The sequence below is a fragment of the Salvelinus sp. IW2-2015 genome, linkage group LG18, assembly GCF_002910315.2.
Source record: "Salvelinus sp. IW2-2015 linkage group LG18, ASM291031v2, whole genome shotgun sequence".
Lineage (NCBI taxonomy): Eukaryota > Metazoa > Chordata > Actinopteri > Salmoniformes > Salmonidae > Salvelinus > Salvelinus sp. IW2-2015.
The window spans coordinates 17,416,905-17,436,969 of NC_036858.1; the positions used below are offsets into that span (position 1 = coordinate 17,416,905).

Below are 20,065 nucleotides of genomic sequence, written 5' to 3' on the forward strand. Positions count from 1 at the left end.
GTGTTTCTAGTCAAACCTGGGTTCATACACTATTTGAAATCATTTAAATAATTTGAGCGTTTGCTTCAGCCAGCCAGGAGTGCCAGGTGGGCGGGGAAGGGGTTGGAACTTTTGGAACTTTTCCACAGGCTCTATTAGTTCCATTCCAACAGGCAAGCTCAATCGAGCACAGTGAAAGTATTTGAAATGATTTCAAGTTGTATTCTGAACCCAGTTCAGTTTCTGGTGCACACTAGATAGATACCCAGTCATTCACACTAGCAAACAGTGGTGTATCGAACATTGGTTGTCTGCATGCCATAAAACGACAAAGGCTACTGAGCTAAATCCTAGGTATTAGCTCAAAAATGTAACACAAATTGTAGTCTCAGGCACGATTCCTCATCACACGATCGTGGTTCACCAACCCTGCTACACTTCACCACCTTTGACCTCCTCTACGGAACAACCCCAGCAGCTGACAGGCATTATTAAGTGACAAAATCCAGGTCACCCCAACAATGCCACTGACCAGTTCTTGAACCTGTGTCTGCATGCCACACCACTGCATTAGCCCACTGAGCTAAAGCCTAGGAATTAGCTCGGGGAGTAAACGGTAGACTTCAGGCAAGGACAGACCATCTCATTAGATTATGCTAGGGTAGACAAACAATGTGAGTATCAGCATGCCAGTCTTCTGTGAGAAAAAACACTTCCGGCTCCATTACACTTCACCCCCCCKTTTGACCTCCTCCTTTTCTCCGTAACAACCAATGCCACTGTTCAGATATTGAACCTGGGTTGTCTATGTGACACATGACTGTATTAGCCTYCAGGGCTTAAACCTATAGGCATAAGCTCAGGGAGTTAATGCAAGCTTTTGAATCTTAGGCAAGTTTACTCATAACATGAGCTTGTTTCACTGAACCACTTCCGTTACACTAGTATCGAACACATTAACTTCTCTTTGCTACCTTAAAACATGACATTGATGCCATTGCTATATTTGTGTAGATGTCACACAGTCTGGACATATAGCTTATGCATACTCTCACCGTAGCAATTATTTTCAGTCTACCTTTGATTAACAGCACACAACCAGAACATCAGATCTGAAATGTTGCCTAATAGGTAGGCCCATCCACATTTGGGATGAAATCGTTGCTTGGGATACATGGTGCCAAGTCTTTTACCATTGGCGTCGATACTTTTTGCAGTTGAGAAACAAAATACAAAGATTAATTACACACTTACTTGTAAGTATCATGCTTATGTGTGTATATGTGCACAGACATATGTGTGTATAAGTGTGTGAAAGAGTGTATGCAGTGCTTGACTTGGACTGAAATAGGTTCTGGTACTCATTTTGTGTGCTGATACTGTTTATATTTAGGTGCAGGAACCCCACAGTACTTTTGAGCTAATATTCTATAAGAGGTGCAGGAACTCAAGCAGTAAAAAAATGTGAGGTGCCAGTACTCAGCTCCGGTGAGCTCCTGCCCACATCAAGCACTGAGCGTATGTGGTATGTTTGTCTGCGACTTGGTAACGGTCCCAGGCTTGAATGCCTTGATCTAGATCCAGTCCCCATAAAAATGGTTTACTCATCACAAGAGCATGTTTCACTCAACCACCTCTGTTAAACTAGTACCTGTTTTATTCAACACATTAACTTCTCTTTGGTACCTTAAAACATGACACTGAAGCTATTGCTGTACTTATGTAGATGTCCCACAGTCTGGACATATATTTTATGTATACTCTTACAGTAGCAATTTTTTTCAGTATACCTTTTATTAACAGCACACAATCAGAACATCAGATCTGAAATGTTGCCTAATGGGTAGGCCCATCCACATTTGGGATGAGATCGTTGCTTGGGATACATGATGCCAAGTCCTTACCATTGGCGTCAATACTTTTTGCAGTTGAGAAACAAAATACAAAGATTAGTTACATACTTACACACTTGTAAGTGTCCTGATTGTGTGTATATGTGTATATGTGCAGGGAGGTATGTGTGTATAAGTGTGAGCCCGTGTGGGAAAGAGTATTCTATTTAGGTGCAGGAACTCCACAATACTTTAGAGTTAATATTCTATAAGAGGTGAAGGAACTTAAGCAGTAAAAAGTGTGAGGTGCTGGTACTCGGCTCCTGCCCAAGTCAAGCACTGATTGTATGTACAGTATGTGGTACACTCTTAGAAACATGGGTTCCAAAAGGGTTCTTTGGCTGTCCCCATAGGAGAACCTTTTTTGGTTCCAGGTAGAAGTATTTTGGGTTCCATGTAGAACCCTCTGTGGTAAGGATTTTACATGGAAACCAGAAGAGTTCTACCTGGAATCAAAAAGGGTTCTTCAAAGGGTTCTCCTGTGCAGACAGCCCAAGAACCCTTTTAGGTTCTATATAGCACCTTTTTTTCTAAGAGTGTATGCGTGTCTGCGAGTTGGTAATGATCCCAGGCTTCATTGCCTTGATCTAGATCCAGTCTCAATTTAACCCCACCCAATCATATTACTTATTAGCTTAGCAGACGGCCAGTATCCAGGCCAATTGGCATTGCTTACATGCTAGCACAACATCGTGTTCAGCGACCAGTCGAGACGGTTTGCTTTTCTCTGGAGAAGCTAAGAACTAAAGAGCTACTGCACTTCCTGATTTGGCCTTGTTTTCCATCAATGGTTATTAAGAAATGCAAGCAGCCATGGCTGAGAGCAAATGAGAGTTCTCTAGGGGTGTGGTTTGACGTGCTTGTTTCTTTGCCATTCAATCACAAAAAAACATGGGCAGTAGTGAGTACAGAAAGGTAAGCTAAGATAGCTTTGCTATGGAGAACGTTTTGAAGTCGAAGGACTTCTCCCCTCCTGATTGACTCGCCATCTCAAGAGTCAGCGCTGACCCTGTATTTAGCCAAGCTGACAGCAGCTAGCTAGCATAGATTTGGTGATAGCTGCAGCTGGCCATCCTATCTAGCTGATATTTCTCTGTCAAATCAGTTATGGCAAGATAGCAAGAGCCAGTGTCTGGCATGTGTTTCATGAGACAATCCTTCTATAACCTCTTATGGCTGCATCCCGCTATCGGGATCGATATGACAACAGCCAGTGAAAGTGCAGGGCGCCAAATTCAAACAACAGAAATCTCATAATTAAAATTCCTCAAACATACATGTGTCTTATATCATTTTAAAGGTAATCTTGTTGTTAATCCCACCAAAGTGTCCGATTTCAAATATGCTTTTCAGCGAAAGCACAACAAACGATTATGTTAGGTCACCACCAAACCAGAATAAGCACAGCCATTTTCCCAGCGAAATATAGCAGTCACAAAAAGCAGAAATAGAGATAAAATTAATCACTAAACTTTGATGATCTTCATCAGATGACACTCATAGGACTTCATGTTACACAATACATGCATGTTTTGTTTGATAAAGTTTATATTTATATAAAAAAATCTGAGTTTACATTGGCGCGTTACATTCACTAGTTCCAAAAACATCAAGTGATTTTGCATAGCCACATCGTTTCAACAGAAATACTCATTATAAATGTAGATGATAATACAAGTTATACACATGGAATTATAGATATACCTCTCCTTAATGCAACCGCTGTGTCAGATTTCAAAAGAAATTTACGGAAAAAGCAAACCATGCAATAATCTGAGACGGAGCTCAGAACAATAGCCAAATTAGCCGCCATGTTGGAGTCAACAGAAACCAGAAAATACATGATAAATGTTTCCTTACCTTTGATGAACTTCATCAGAATGCAGTCCTAGGAATCCCAGGTCCACAATAAATGCTTGATTTGTTCGATAATGTCCGTTATTTATGTCCAATTAGCTACTTTGGTTAGCGCGTTTGGTAAACAATTCCAAAGTCACAAAGCGCGTCCACTATAACGTGACGAAATGTCCAAAAGTTCCATAACAGTCAGTAGAAACATGTCAAACGATGTATTGAATCAATCTTAAGAATGTTGTTAACATTAATCTTGAATAACGTTCCAACCGGAGAATTACATTGACTTCAGTTGAGAGATGGAACGGAGCTGCCTATCACGTGAACGCGCATGTTCAATGCGTGGTCACCTCATGGCAGTGATTACTCATTCCTGTCTCCTTCGGCCCCCCTTCACATTAGCGTCATCAGACAAAGTTCTATTGACTGTTGACATCTAGTGGAAGCCGTAGGAAGTGAAAACTCATCCATATCTCGCTGTAATTTCATTGGGAGCTTGGTTGAAAATCTAGCAGCCRCAGAAAAAATCCTAACAGGAAGTGGAACTTCTCAGGTTTTTGCCTGCCATATGAGTTCTGTTATACTCACAGACATAATTCAAACAGTTTTAGAAACTTCAGAGTGTTTTCTATCCAATACTACTAATAATATGCATATATTAGCAACTATGACTGAGGAGCAGGCCTCTGTGCACCTTTCATCCAAGCTACTCAATACTGCCCCTGCAGCCATAAGAAGATAACACCTTGCTACGAAAGTAGCTTGCAACGCAGTTTCAATGTTTCATCACGTCATGTAAATACATGTTACCATGGAAACTATATTAACAGCGTGTTGAAGACCCGGTCTTGAGTCAGCTCAGCTGTCCTACAACACAATATTCTAACTGCCTAGTTTTGTCTCGTCTCTCCTTATGTCCGCTGTTAGATCTTTCCCAGGGGACAAATCCCAGAACTACTAATATCCCTACAACAGGTGTAGGCTACATGTGGATATTGCACAAACATTGCCCAGCTTGAGTGTACTGTACATGCATTTATCAACAAAAATCGATGTGTGTTCATGTTACAAAGACAAAACATGTTATGCTGTAAATATCATATTGATGTGCATATAAAGATAGTATGCCTACACTTACCTAGCAAATAAAAAAAGTTGTGTGTAGAGACTGACATGCACAGCTCTCTGGGTGATGAAGTCCCTTCCATCTATGTAATGTATTACAGGTTATGGATAGGTAAAGTCAGGTGGCAGGAGGGGTGGAGTGCATGATACTCCATCCTGGATATGACAGATTTTGCCTCAACCAATGGGTCTAGCAGTTCAATAACTACAGTGCAGGCAGATGTGAGATGCAGGAGGATGGCAGGAGGATGGCACTCTCATACTACTCAGTAGGTAACTGACAATTGATCAGGCAGTAGCCTACAGAGTAATATGAGAAGAGTTCAATTGCTGAACTTTTGTAGATATTCTAAACAAAGTATTTTGATAACATTCAAGTAACAGTTCCATGTAMAATAAATCTTACTTTACATAATACTGTATAAGCAGTGTTCTGCTAGTACCAATAGATTCAATAATAACAAAAGACAATAAAAAGTAATAGATGTGTCTTGTAAAATTTTAATGCTGAGTTGCAAGGTCTCTCCCAATTCAGACATCAGTATTAACCTTTCAGTCAGAGGACTCCATCTGAAAAGCAACTCTTCTTCCCATCTGTAGAAAACCAAGGAAGAGTTGATGAGTGACACATTGAAAGGGTGATATTACTAAACACTTATGATGTACTGTCTTATTAGTAAATAGTGTTTGTTTGTCCCTTCTGAGGTGTTTGCCAACGCCTGATTGGCATGGCAGCGTAGATCAGCTCCAGGTCCCTCTCATCACAGATACTGGTCATGCAGAAGCCCGACTTCGGCTCCTATATCCGACCCAGCTCCTATATCACAGAGGGAGGGAGAGAAAGACTGTCACCATACAGTCATGGAAGCCAACAGTAAATACACAGTTGAAATAACCAATCAGAGATCCTGATTCACAAGAGACATGTGGGCACAGTAGTTCATTGGTACAGTGGAAGGGGGTACCTTTCTTACAACATACAGTACAAGACACACATATACACAGAGCACTGATTACATTATCAATGGTGGTTAGGTGAATTCCAGGACAGATAGTATTTTGACCATTGACCTGATCAAATGTGACCAACCTGATTCAAGTGTCCTCCATTACTCTCAAGCAGGACTGGTGTATGGCCACTGCCTCAGCCTTCTGTAACAGCTCCTGATATGGCAGGGGGGTTCCAACAACGTTGCTGAACTACAAATCAACCAGGTTTTGTAGGTAGCCTGTGGATGAAATCAAATATCATCACTCAATAAACATATAGTGAGAGAATAAAAAGTTCTCGTTTGGAAGTAATTTATATGCTAATAGAAGGACTGCAACTACAGAACAGATTCAGGCAGGTGAATCTGACGGTGTTACTATGCAACCAGCTGTGTACGATGCTGAATGCTTGCTGAAACGTTTTGTATTCGCTGCCAGAGCCATATTTGTAGTAGACAAGTAACATAATTCATTTATTTCTGCCAAAGAAAATACACACACTTTTACGAGAACAGGCCTGTTGTTTTTGGTTAAGCAGACGAAGCCCCCGAATGCTAGCTAGTTAGCTACCTAACTTGCAAATCCGGGTTAGTTATCATATCTTTGTCTGAGTTGAAATGACTTGGCTAGTGTTAGCTAGATTTGAAACATTATTGAAAGTAAGCTGGCTACATCCCATGATTAGCTAGCAAGCTAGTATCCAAGTGCCTGCCCTGTATTGACCCTAAATGTCAATGGGCTACAGTTAGCTGTTGTTAGCAAGGTAGCTAGCTAATGTGAGCTATGCACAATTTTCCTCTGACATGCTAACGTTACATCACAATAGCTTTATATATTTAGCTAGCTACAGTACCATTCCCCTTTCATCTGTGGCATTTTAGCTAGCCTGGTTCGCTAGCATTATCAAATAATGTTGAATAACCAAAAGTAGCTACTAGCTAACTAGTACCAATTATCTAACTTAGCTAACGTACTCACCAACACCAGTGCAGTGGTTTGACGGTTGACAGGCGGCAGAAGTGACCGTGTCGAATGTAATCCACTCCTGGCAATATTGTTGAAATGTATTGGAAGTTTGCACCAACTTTATGGAAGCCCATTTTCACTCATAATTGCCGAGCGAAATGTGCGTTCCACCTATATGCAGCTTTGACAACAAATGTCCACATGGCAGCTGGATTTGACACTATAATATTGTAACGACCCTGGGTTTATAAACGCGGATATCGACTCTGCAGGTGAAGAATCATGCTTTACCGATAGCGCGCTGGACTTCGGGCTAGAAGGTCGAGGGTTTGAGGCCTGTTCCCTGCCTGTTTCATTACAATGTTGTCAGAAGTGGGATTGGACCTTGCATCCACAACAGTGCTTGCCAGTGAGCGCGTTCCTATAAGACGTGGAGAGGACGCTCTTTGAAAGGAGGGAGTAGTGTAACGACCCTGGGTTTATAAGCGCGGATGTCAATTCAGCCGCTAGAGCATGCTTTTGGGGCACAGTCGCTAGCGCGCTGGACTTCGGGCCTGAAGGTCGAGGGTTCGAGGCCTGCTCCCTGCCTGTTTCATTACGTTATGTTTCTGCAGCATATCGATGCCAGTTGACCTTTAAGCTCCTGATAGGACCAGTTCATTTGTTTCTCATCCCCCTCTTCAAAGGGGGAGACACTCTAGACTCTGAACTCCCAAAAATGATATGATATGTACTTAAACTAATTCAACCAACCGAAAACTATTCAGTCAGGTGTTACTTTTCTCCCATCAATATACAGTATATACACTGAGTATACCAAACATTAGGAACACCTTTCCAATATTGAGTTGCACTTTAATTATTTGGTCTGTTGTGCATGGGTATGAAGGCTCAGTGTTTGTCGTTTCCATTTCATAGCTAAATTTGCTAATCTTGTCTGCAAAAAAATGTATTAGGACATGTTTGCGATTATCCCACTATGCTGTTTTGGGATACCATATGAACCAATATACACAGGCAGTTTGAAAAAGCTAGCCTTTGCTTTCCTAACAGAAATTTGCATCTTGTAGCACAAACTACAAAAAGTTCTGGAACACTGTAAAGTCCATGGATAATAAGAGCACCTCCTCCCAGCTGCCCACTGCACTGAGGCTAGGAAACACTGTCACCACTGATAAATCCACGATAATTGAGAATTTCAATAAGCATTTTTCTACGGCTGGCCATGCTTTCCACCTGGCTACCCCTACACAGGTCAACAGCTCTGCACCCCCCACAGCAACTTTCCCAAGCCTCCCCCATTTCTCCTTCACCCAAATCCAGATAGCTGATGTTCTGAAAGAGCTGCAAAATCTGGACCCCTACAAATCAGCTGGGCTAGACAATCTGGAACCTCTCTTTCTAAAAAATATCCGCCACAATTCTTGAAACCCCTATTACTAGCCTGTTCAACCTCTGTTTCGTAAAATCTGAAATCCCCAAAGATTAGAAAGCTGCCGCGGTCATCCCCCTCTTCAAAGGGGGAGACACTCTAGACCCAAGCTGTTACAGACCTATATCTATCCTACCCTGCCTTTCTAAGGTCTTCGAAAGCCAAGTTAACAAACAGATCACTGACCATTTCTAATCCCACCGTACCTTCTCCGCTATGCAATTTGGTTTCCGAGCTGGTCATGGGTGCACCTCAGCCACGCTCAAGGTCRTAAACGATATCATAACCGGCATCGATAAAAGACAATACTGTGTAGCCTTCTTCATCGACCTGGCCAAGGCTTTCGACTCTGTCAATCACCAAATTCTTATTCTTATTGGTTTCTCAAATGACTGCATCGCCTGGTTCACCAACTACTTCTCAGATAGAGTTCAGTGTGTCAAATCGGAGGGCATGTTGTCCGGACCTCTGGCAGTCTCTATGGGGGTGCCGCAGGTTTCAATTCTCGGGCCGACTCTTTTCTCTGTATACATAAATGATGTCGCTCTTGCTTCTGGTGATTCTCTGATCCACCTCTACGCAGACGACACCATTCTGTATACTTCTGGCCCTTCTTTGGACACTGTGTTAACTAACCTCCAGACGAGCTTCAATACAACTCTCCTTCCGTGACCTCCAACTGCTCTTAAATGCAAGTAAAACTAAATGCATGCTCTTCAACCAATCGCTGTCTGCACCTGCCCACCCGTCTAGCATCACTACTCTGGACGGTTCTGACTTAGAATATGTGGACAACTACAAATACCTAGGTATCTGGTTAGACTGTAAACTCTCCTTCCAGACTCACATTAAGCATCTCCAATTCAAAATTAAATCTAGAATCGGCTTCCTATTTTACAACAAAGCATCCTTCACTCATGCTGCCAAACATACCCTCGTATAACTGAATATCCTACCGATCCTTGACTTCGGCGATGTCATTTACAAAATAGCCTCCAACACTCTACTCAGCAAATTGGATGCAGTCTATCACAGTGCCATCCGTTTTGTCACCAAATCATCATATACTACCCACCACTGCGACCTGTATGCTCTCGTTGGCTGGCCCTAGCTTCATATTCGTCGCCTAAACCCACTGGCTCCAGGTCATCTATAAGTCTTTGCTAGGTAAAGCCCCGCCTTATCTCAGCTCACTGGTTACCATAGCAGCACCCACCCATAGCACYCGCCAATTCCTCCTTTGGCCGCCTTTCCCTCTAGTTCTCTGCTGCCAATGACTGAACGAATTGCAAAAATCACAGAAGCTGGAGACTCATATCTCCCTCACTAACTTTAAGCATCAGCTGTCAGAGCAGCTTACAGATCATTGCACCTGTACATTGCCCATCATTAAATAGCCCACCCAACTACCTCATTCCCATATTATTTTTTTCTTCTTCTCCTTTGCACCCCAGTATCTCTACTTGCACATTCGTCTTCTGCACATCTATCACTCCAGTGTTTAATTGCTAAATTGTCATTATTTCGCCACTATGGCCTATTTATTGCCTTACCTCCCTAATCTTACCTCATTTGCACACACTGTATATAGACTTTTCTATTGTGTTATTGACTGTACGTTTGTTTATTCCATGTGTAACTCTGTGTTGTTGTTTGTGTCGCACTGCTTTGCTTTATCTTGGCCAGGTCAGTTATAAATGTGAACTTTTCTCAACTGGCCTACCTGGTTAAATAAAGATGAAATATATATATATATATGTATATATGCATATATATACACACACATACAGTGCATTCGGAAAGAATTCAGACTCCTTGACTTTTTCCACATTTTGTTACGTTATAGCCTTAAAATAAAATGTATAAAATTATTTTTTCACATCATCAATCTACACACAATACCCCATAATGACAAAGCAAAAACTGTTTTTTAGAATTTTATGCAAATGTATTAAAAATAAAAAACATACCTTATGTACATAAGTATTCAGACCCTTTGCTATGAGACTCGAAATTGAGCTCAGGTGCATCCTGTTTCCACTGATCATCCTTAAGATGTTTCTACAACTTCATTGGAGTCCACCTGTGATAAATTCCATTAATTGGACATGATTTGGAAAAATACACGCCTGTCTATATAAGGTCCCACAGTTGACAGTGCATGTCAGAGCAAACACCAAGCCATAAGGTTGAAGAAATTGCCCATAGAGCTCTGAGACAGGATCTTGTCGAGGCACAGATCTGGGGAACGGTACCAAAAAATGTCTGCAGCATTGAAGGTCCCCAAGAACACAGTAGCRTACATCATTCTTAAAATGGAAGAAGTTTGGAACCACTAAGACTCTTCCTAGAGCTGGCCGCCCTGCCAAACTGAGCAATCGGGGGAGAAGGGCCGTGGTCAGGGAGGTGACCAAGAACACGATTGTCACTGACAGAGCTCCAGAGTTCCTCTGTGGAGAAGGGAGAACCTTCCAGAAGGACAACCATCTCTGCAGCACTCCACCAATCAGGCCTTTATGGTAGAGTGGCCAGACAGAAGCCACTCTTCAGTAAAAGGCACATGACAGCCCACGTAGAGTTTGCCAAAAGGCACCCAAAGGACTCTGACCTTGAGAAACAAGATTCTCTGTTCTGATGAAATCGAGATCGAACTCTTTGGCCTGAATGCCATGGGTCACGTCTGGAGGAAACCTGGCACCATCCCTACGGTGAAGCATGGTGGTGGCACCATCATGTTGTGGGGATGTTTTTCAGCGGCAGGGACTGAGAGACTAGTCACGATCGAGAGAAAGATGAATGGAGCAAAGTACAGAGAGATCCTTGATGAAAATCTGTTCCAGAGCGCTCAGGACCACAGACTGTGGCGAAGGTTCACCTTCAAACAGGACAACGACCCAAAGAACACAGCCAAGACAACGCAGCAGTGGCTTCGGGACAAGTCTCTGAATGTCCTTCAGTGGCCAAGCCAGAGCCGGACTTGAACTCGATCGAACATATCTAGAGAGACCTGAAAATAGTTGTACAGCGACGTTCCCCATCCAACCTGACAGAGCTTGAGTGGATCTGCAGAGAAGAATGGGAGAAACTCCCCAAATACAGGTGTGCCAAGCTTGTAGTGTCATAGCCAAGAAGACTCAAGGCTGTAATCGCTGCCAAAGGTGCTTTAACAAAGTACTAAGTAAAGGGTCTGAATACTTATGTAAATGTGATATTTCATTTTTTACATTTTTTTTATACAATTATATATATATACTGTACCAGTCAAAAGTTTGGACACACCTGCTCATTCAAGGGTTTTTCTTTATTTTTACTATTTTCTACATTGTAGAATAGTGTAGACAAACTATGAAATAACACATATGGAATCATGTAGTAACCCAATAAGTGTCAAACAAATATATTTTTAAATATTAAATATTTTAATAATAAATATTATATATTTGAGATTCTTCAAAGTTGGCACCCTTTGCCTTAATGACAGCTTTGCACACTCTTGGCATTCTCTCAACCAACTTCAGGAGGTAGTCACCTGGAAAGCATTTCAATTCACAGGTGTGCCTTAAGTTAATTTGTGGAATTTCCTTAATGCGTTTGAGCCAATCAGTTATGTTGTAACAAGGCAGGGTTGGTATACAGAAGATAGCCCTATTTGGTAAAAGACCAAGTCCATATGTGACCGACTGGCTCAAAATTTTAAATTGTGTTTTTACATTGGATAAATGTAGAGACTTAGAGCTACAAAGTGGTATATCATACACTACAGTTGASTTGATAGACTTGCAAACTCACCTTTGAGCCCTTCTTTTTCTACACTCATTCAGCATCATTCACACCCTCTTAAGCTTTAAAACTCAGACGAGAGTGCTCTAAAATCGGAGTAGATGGTCAAACTGAATTTATGAACGCAATGGTTACTTGCCCCGAAATGGTTACTTGCATAGTGGAGTCTTTTGTTAAGACATGTAGCTAGCTAGCTAGCTAGGTAAACAATTAACCATAATCACAACTCATGACGTTACTACCCTGCCTGAATCMGCAGGTAGCTAACCAACCAGGTTCAAAGTTAGCTAGCTAACATTAGGCTATAGCTAGCCAAGCAAATAGCTTTGAGATACAAATAATAAGATCATACATGTAACGTTAGCTAGCGAGCCAGCCAGCCAGCCAGCTAACATTAGCTAGCTAGCTAGGTAAACAATGAACCATAATCACAACTCATGACGTTACTACCCTTCATGAATCTGCAGGTAGCTAACCAACCAGGTTCAATGTTATCTAGCTAAAATGATGCTATAGCTAGCCAAGCAAATGGCTCTTTCTGTCAAAATTAGAAACATGTAATATCTGAAAATGTAGCTAGCTAGACTATCTTACCCATATACACCATTCATGGTTGGACGCGTCTCCTGTCGGAGGCCATGGTTTCCCTTAGTTTGAAGAGGTAATCCGGAGACAGGTGTTTTCTCCATCTCCTTAGCTATCATACTCTAATTCAAACTCCCTCACGACGCCAGGTCAGCGGAGTCAATCACCACCTTCCGGAGACACCTGAAACCCCACCTCTTTAAGGAATACCTAGGATAGGCTAAAGGAATCCTTCTAACCCCCCCCCCCCCCTTAAAAGAGTTAGATGCACTATTGTAAAGTGGTTGTTCCACTGGATATCATAAGGTGAATGCACCAATTTGTAAGTCGCTCTGGATAAGAGCGTCTGCTAAATGACTTAAATGTAATGTAAATGTAATTCCACTGATTTCAAATCTCAGTCCTCCAGAAAGTGGAGAACAACACTTATGCAGTTCTAATACACAATACATCTTTTTTTTAAAGCCGCGTTAGACAGGATTACCTAGACATAATGACCAACTCAAATAGACAGAAGCCTGCTATATGGCAGAGCAATCCAAACTAATCTCTCGGCATGTCCAGCCCACTCATTGACTCAGCCAATCATGGCTAGCGGGAAGGTTGCCCCCTTTCTCTTTGGCTAAACCAACTAGGCTCGTAATTTAACATTTTTATTCATATTTACAGATGGCATACAAGTTTGTTATTAAGGCACATGAAAGTTCACATGTTCATGAAAGCACAAAAAAAGATTACGTTCAAACGGCTCTCCTGTGAAGTAGTGACCCACGACATACGCCTAGTTRCCTGAAACGGGTCACATATTATGGCAAGAACAGCTCAAATAAGCAAAGAGAAATGACAGTCCTTCATTATTTTAAGACATAAAGGTCACAGAATACAGAACATTTCAAGAATTTTGAAAGTTTCTTCAAGTGCTGTCGCAAAATTCATCAATCGCTATAATGAAACTGGCTCTCATGAGGACCGCCATAGGAAAGGAAGACCCAGAGATACCTTTGCTGCAGAGGATAAGTTCATTAGAGTTAACTGCACCTCAGATTGCAGCCCAAATAAATGCTTCAGAGTTCAAGTAACAGACACATCTCAACATCAACTGTTCAGAGGAGACTACGTGAAATCAGGCCGTCATGGTCGAATTGCTGCAAATAAAGCACTACTAAAGGACACCAATTAGAAGAAGAGACTTGCTTGGGCCAAGAAACACGAGCATTGGACATTAGACCGTGGAAATCTGTTTTTTGGTCTGATGAGTCCAAATGTAATATTTTTGGTTCCAACCGCCGTGTCTTTGTGAGACGCAGAGTAGGTGAACAGATGATCTCCGCATGTGTGATGGTGCTTTGCTGGTGACACTGATTTATTTAGAATTCAAGGCACACTTAACCAGCATGGCTACCACAGCATTCTGCAGCGATGCAGCATCCCATCTGGTTCGCGCTCAGTGGGAATATCATTTTTCCCCCAACAGGACAATGACCCAAAACACACCTCCAGGCTGTGTATAGGCTATTTGACCAAGGAGAGTGATGGAGTGCTGCATTAGATGACCTMGCCTCCACAATCACCCGACCTCAACCCAATTGAGATAGTTTGGGATGAGTTGGACTGCAAAGTGAAGGAAAAGCAGCCAAAAAGTGCTTAGTATATGTGGGAACTCCTGCAAGACTGTTGGAAAAGCATTCCTCATTAAGCTGGTTGAGAGAATGCCAAGAGTGTGCAAAGCTGTCATCAAGGCAAAGGGTGGCTACTTTGAAGAATCTAAACTATAAAATATATTTAGATTTGTTTAAAAAAAATGTAGGTTACTACATGATTCCATGTGTCATTTCATAGTCTTCACTTTTATTCTACAATGTAGAAAATAGTAAAAATAAAGAAAAACCCTTGAATGAGTAGGTGTGTCCAAACTTTTGACGTACTGTATATATACAGTATATACATGTATGTATGGATCAGCCTGTTACCGGTGCTTAACAAACTTTTGGGAAATATCATGTTCGACCAAATACAATGTTATTTTACAGAAAACAAATTAACAACAGACTTTCAGCATGCTTATAGGGAATGCTTATTTCACTCATTATGACTGAAACAAATGACTGATGATTAGCTGAAAGAAAATTATAATTAGAAGATTGTYGAAGCTGTTTTGGCTTTATTTACATCCTCTGCCTTATCGTGGATTGATAGTTACTTATCTATTAGAACACAGAGGGTTTTCTTTATTGGAAGCCTCTCTAATGCAAATTCAGTTGAGTGTGGAGTACCGCAGGGCAGCCGGCTTGGGCCATTATTGTTTTCTGTTTTTCCTAATGACCTTCTACTGATCTTGAATAAAGCCTGTGTGTCTATGTACGCTGGCGATTCAACAGTATACACGTCGGCTACAACAATACATAACTGACACCCTTAAAATAGAGCTCCGATCAGTTATAGAAGTGGTAACTAGCAATAAGCTGGTGCTAAATATTCAAAAACGAAAATCATTGTTTTTGGGACAAATCACTCGCTCAACCCTAAACCTCATCTAGATCTATTATTGAATAATGTGGCAATTGAGCAAGTTGAGGAGACTACACTGTTGGGTGTAACCCTAGATAGGAAGCTGTCATGGCCAAAACATATAGACTCAATGGTTGCTAAAATGGGAAGAGGTCTGTCCATGATAAGGCATTGCTCTGCTTCCTTGACATCTAAATCAACCACACAGGTCCTACATGCCCTAGTTTTGTCGCACCTGGTCTACTGCCCAGTTGTGTGGTCAGCTGCGGCAAAGAAGAACATAGACAAATTGCAGTTGGTCCAGAACAGCACGTATTGCACTTAGATGTACACGGAGGGCGAATGTCAATAACATGCATGTCAATCTCTCCTGGCTCAAAGTTGAGGAGAGATTGACCGCATCGCTATTGGTCGTTCTGCGAGGTGTTGAAGGTACCAAACTTTGTTCAAGCAGTTGGCACATAGTTCGGACACTCATCGGTACCACACAGACATGCAACCAGAGGTCTCTTCACAGTCCCCAGGTCCAAAACAGAGGCTGGGAAACTAACAGTATTAAATAGAGCCATGACTACATGGAACACTCTGCCACCCCAGGTAACTCAAGCTAGCAAAAAYAACAGATAAAAGAAAACAGATAAAAGTACATCTTGCGGCATGACAGGGACTGTGAAAAGACACACAGAAATGTTTATGTATTTTATATTGTATTATGTAGTGATATGCGGTTGTCTCGCCTGGCTATCTTGTGATGAATGCACTAGTTGTGGGTCGCTATGGATGGGAGCATCTGCTAAATGACTAAATTGTAATATAAATGTGCTATACAAATGCAACATGCAACAATTTCAAAGATTTTACTGAGTTACAGTTCCTATAAGAAAATCAGTCAATTGAAATTAATTAATTAGGCCCTAATCTATGGAGTTCACATGACTGGGAATACAGATATTTGTCTGTTGGTCACAGATCCCTACAAAAATAGGTAGAGGCGTTGATTTTTAAAAAGTGTTAGTATCTGGTGTGACCACCATTAGCCTCATGCAGCGCAACATATCTCCTTCGCATAGAGTTGATCAGGCTGTTGAATGTGGCCTGTGGAATGTTTTCCCACTCCTCCTCAATGGCTGTGCGAAGATGCTGGGTATTGGCGAGAACTGGAACACGCTACGCTGTCTAACACGTTGATCCAGAGCATCCCAAATACTCTCAATGGGTGAGTATGGTGAGTAAGCAGGCCATGGAAAAACTGGGACATTTTCAACTTCCAGGAATTACAAGTCTGGAGTTTACATACACCGTAGCCAAATATATTTAAACTCAGTTTTTCACAATTCCTGACATTTAATCCCAGTAAAAATTCCCTGTCTTAGGTCAGTTACGATCACCACTTTATTTTAAGAATGTGAAATGTCAGAATAATAGTAGAGATAATGATTTATTTCAGCGTTTATTACTTTCATCACATTCATTGTGGGTCAGAAGTTTACATGCACTCAATTAGTATTTGATAGCATTGCCTTTAAATTGTGTAACTTGGGTCAAACGTTTTGGGTAGCCTTCCACAAGCTTCCCACAATAAGTTGGGTGAATTTTGGCCCATTCCTACAGACAGCTGGTGTAACGGAGTCAGGTTTGTAGGCCTCCTTGCACGCACATGCTTTTTCAGTTCTGCCCACAGATTCTCTCTAGGATTGAGGTCAGGGCTTTGTGATGGCCACTCCAATACCTTGACTTTGTTGTCCTTAAGCCATTTTGCCACAACTTTGGAAGTATGCTTGGGGTCATTGTCCATTTGGAAGACTCATTTGCGACCAAGCTTTAACTTCCTGACTGATGTCTTGAGATGTTGCTTCAATATATCGACATAAATCGACAAAAGTGCACCAGTCCCTCCTGCAGCAAAGTACCCCCACAACATGAGGCTACCACCCCCGTGCTTCACGGTTGGGATGGTGTTCTTCGGCTTGCAAGCATCCCCCTTTTTCCTCCAAACATAACGATGGTCATTATGGCCAAACAGTTCTATTTTTGTTTCGTCAGGCCAGAGGACATTTCAGATGAACATGGTACCTTCAGTTGTTTGGAAATTGCTCCCAAGGATGAACCAGACTTATGGAGGTCTACATTTTTTTCTGAGTTTTTGGCTGATTTCTTTTGATTTTCCTATGATGTCAAGCAAAGAAGCACGGAGTTTGAAGGTAGGCCTTGAAATACATCCACAGGTACACCTCCAATTGACTCAAATTATGTCAATTAGCCTATCAGAAGCTTCTAAAGCCATGATATCATTTTCTGGATTTTTCAAAAGCTGTTTAAAGGCACAGTCAAATTAGTGTAGGTAAACTTCTGACCCACTGGAATTGTGATAAAGTGAATTATAAGTGAAATAATCAGTCCGTAAACAATTGTTGGAAAAATTACTTGTGTCATGCACAAAGTAGATGTCCTAACTGACTTGCCAAAACTATAGTTTGTTTTAAAAATAAATTTGTGGAGTGGTTGAGAAACTAGTTTTAATGACTCCAACCTATGTGTATGTAAACTTCCGACTTCAACTGAATGTACAAATCCTTTCGACATGGGGCTGTGCATTATCATGCTGAAACATGAGGCAATGGCGGCGGATCAATGGCACGACAATGGGCCTCAGGATATCATCACAGTATCTCTGTGCATTCAAATTGCCATKGATAAAATGCAATTGTCTTCATTGTCATGTAGCTTATGCCTGTCCATACCATAACCCCACCGCCACCATGGTACACAATGTTCACAACGTTGACATCAGTATAACGCTCGCCCACACGTCTGCCCTCTGCAACCGGGATTCATCCGTGAATAGCACTCTTCTCCAGCATGCCAGCGGCCATCGAAGGTGAGCATTTGCCCACAGAAGTTGGTTACGACGCTGAACTGCAGTCAGGTCAAGACCTTGGTGAGGATGACAAGCACCCAGATGAGCTTCCCTGAGACGGTTTCTGACAGTTTGCATTAAATTCTTTGGTTGTGCAAACCCACAGTTTCATCAGCCGTCTGGGTGGCTGGTCACAGACGATCCCGCTGGTAAAGAAGCCGGATGTGGAGGTCCTGGGCTGGCATGGTTACACGTGGTCTACGGTTGTGAGGCCGGTTGGACATACTGCCAAATTCTATACAATTAGGTGGCTTATGGTATAGAAATGAACATTTAATTATCTGTCAACAGCTCTGGTGCACATTCCTGTGCTTGAGACATCTGTAGCGTTGTGTTGCGTGACAAAACTGCACATTTTAGAGTTGTAACGATATGCGCTGAGAGTCGGGAAGCAAGTTCAGGGAGTGTTTTAATAAATAAATGGAACATAATACAAAACAGGAACAACGCACAGACATGAAACTGAAACAATGACGCATGGGGAAGGAACCAAAGGGAGTGACATATTATAGGGCAGGTAATCAAGGAGGGGATGGAGTCCAGGTGAGTGTCATAATGCGCGTAACGATGGTGACAGGTGTGCGCCATAACGAGCAGCCTGGTGACCTAGAGGCCGGAGAGGGAGCACATGTGACAAGAGTGGCCTTTTATTGTCTCCAGCACAAGGTGCACCTGCGTAATTATCATGCTGTTTAATCAGCTTATTGATATGCCACACGTGTCAGGTGGATGGACAAATGCTCACTAACAGGAATGTAAACAAATTTGAGAACATTTTTGAGAAATTAGCTTTTTGAGCTTATGGAACATTTCTGGGATCTTTTATTTKATCTCATGAAACATGGGACCAACACTTTACATGTTGCGTTTATATTTTTGCTCAGTATATATTATGTATTTTATTTGTTGTTTTGATTCTGCCTCAGCAGCAGCTAATTGGGGATCCTAATAAATACTACATTACAAATGTAAAATGTACAGCATAGTCATTAGTGGAGCCACCTGGAGTAGCTGTTACGTTTGCTAACAAAGAGTGGTGTGATAGCTAACTGTAAAGTGAATTGTTTTGCCCTTCAGTTAGCCAAGTTAGTTAGCTAGGTAGCTAAAGTTACAGTTCATAGTTAAGGTCAGCACAGATGCTATCAATGCTCTTTAAGTGGGATCTTATGATGACCTTAGTCCTATGAAAGCTTTGGGGAACTCACCCTTGATCAATMTATTCAATAGCGTGTGTGGTAGTGTTTATTACCTTGTGACATTATCACCTGTGGTGATCCACCCTGGAGTTGGAGTTCCTTTTAATCTCTGTAGACATCTGGGCCTTCTGAGTCTTTTCATCTAACAGCAGGATAAGTTACAGATTTGCTGTAGACAAGTGCACTGTGTGTCACAAGCCAAGCCAGGCAGATACAACAGCAAGCATCTGAACAGTGAACTGGGGGACCAGAGGCTGCTACGATATCCTGTATACTGACACAGAATATGTGACTGAGTCAATTCAGTGTGTTTTCAGAGGTGAGGCACAGAGCCAGGTTGGTCAGGGGAATTGGTGCCAAGATGCTCACACAGTTACACAAACAGGCATACAGCACACACGCGCACACACACACACACTGAGTGTACAAACATTCGGAACAGCTTCAAAATATTGAGTTGCACCCCCTTTCGCCCTCAGAACAGCCTCAATTCTACAGGTGTCGAGAAGGATGCTGGCTCATGTTGACTCCAATGCTTCCCACAGTTGTGTCAAGTTGGCTGGATGTCCTTTGGGTGATGGACCATTCTTGATATACATAGGAAACTGTTGAGTGTGAAAAACACAGTAGCGTTGCAGTTCTTGACACACTCAAACCGGAGCGCCTGCCACCTACTACCATACCCTGTTCAAGGCACTTCAATATTTTGTCTTGCCCATTCACGCTCTGAATGGCATACATACACAATCCATATCGCAATTGTCTCAATGCTTAAAAATCCTTCTTTAACCTGTCTCCTTCCCTTCATCTACAATGATTGAAGTGACATCAATAAGGCATC

At 41.9% G+C, this 20,065-nt stretch overlaps 1 long non-coding RNA gene across 1 annotated transcript in view; it reads right to left on the reverse strand.

Moving 5' to 3' along the window:
* Positions 1 to 5,349: 5,349 nt before the first annotated feature.
* Positions 5,350 to 20,065, reverse strand: part of LOC139029219 (uncharacterized) — a 29,966-nt gene continuing 15,250 nt past the window's right edge. The window contains exons 2-3 of the long non-coding RNA XR_011481499.1: positions 5,941 to 6,079; positions 5,350 to 5,667 (exon numbers count right to left, since the gene is read on the reverse strand). This is a non-coding gene — a long non-coding RNA (uncharacterized lncRNA). The remainder of the gene's footprint in view (positions 5,668 to 5,940; positions 6,080 to 20,065) is intronic.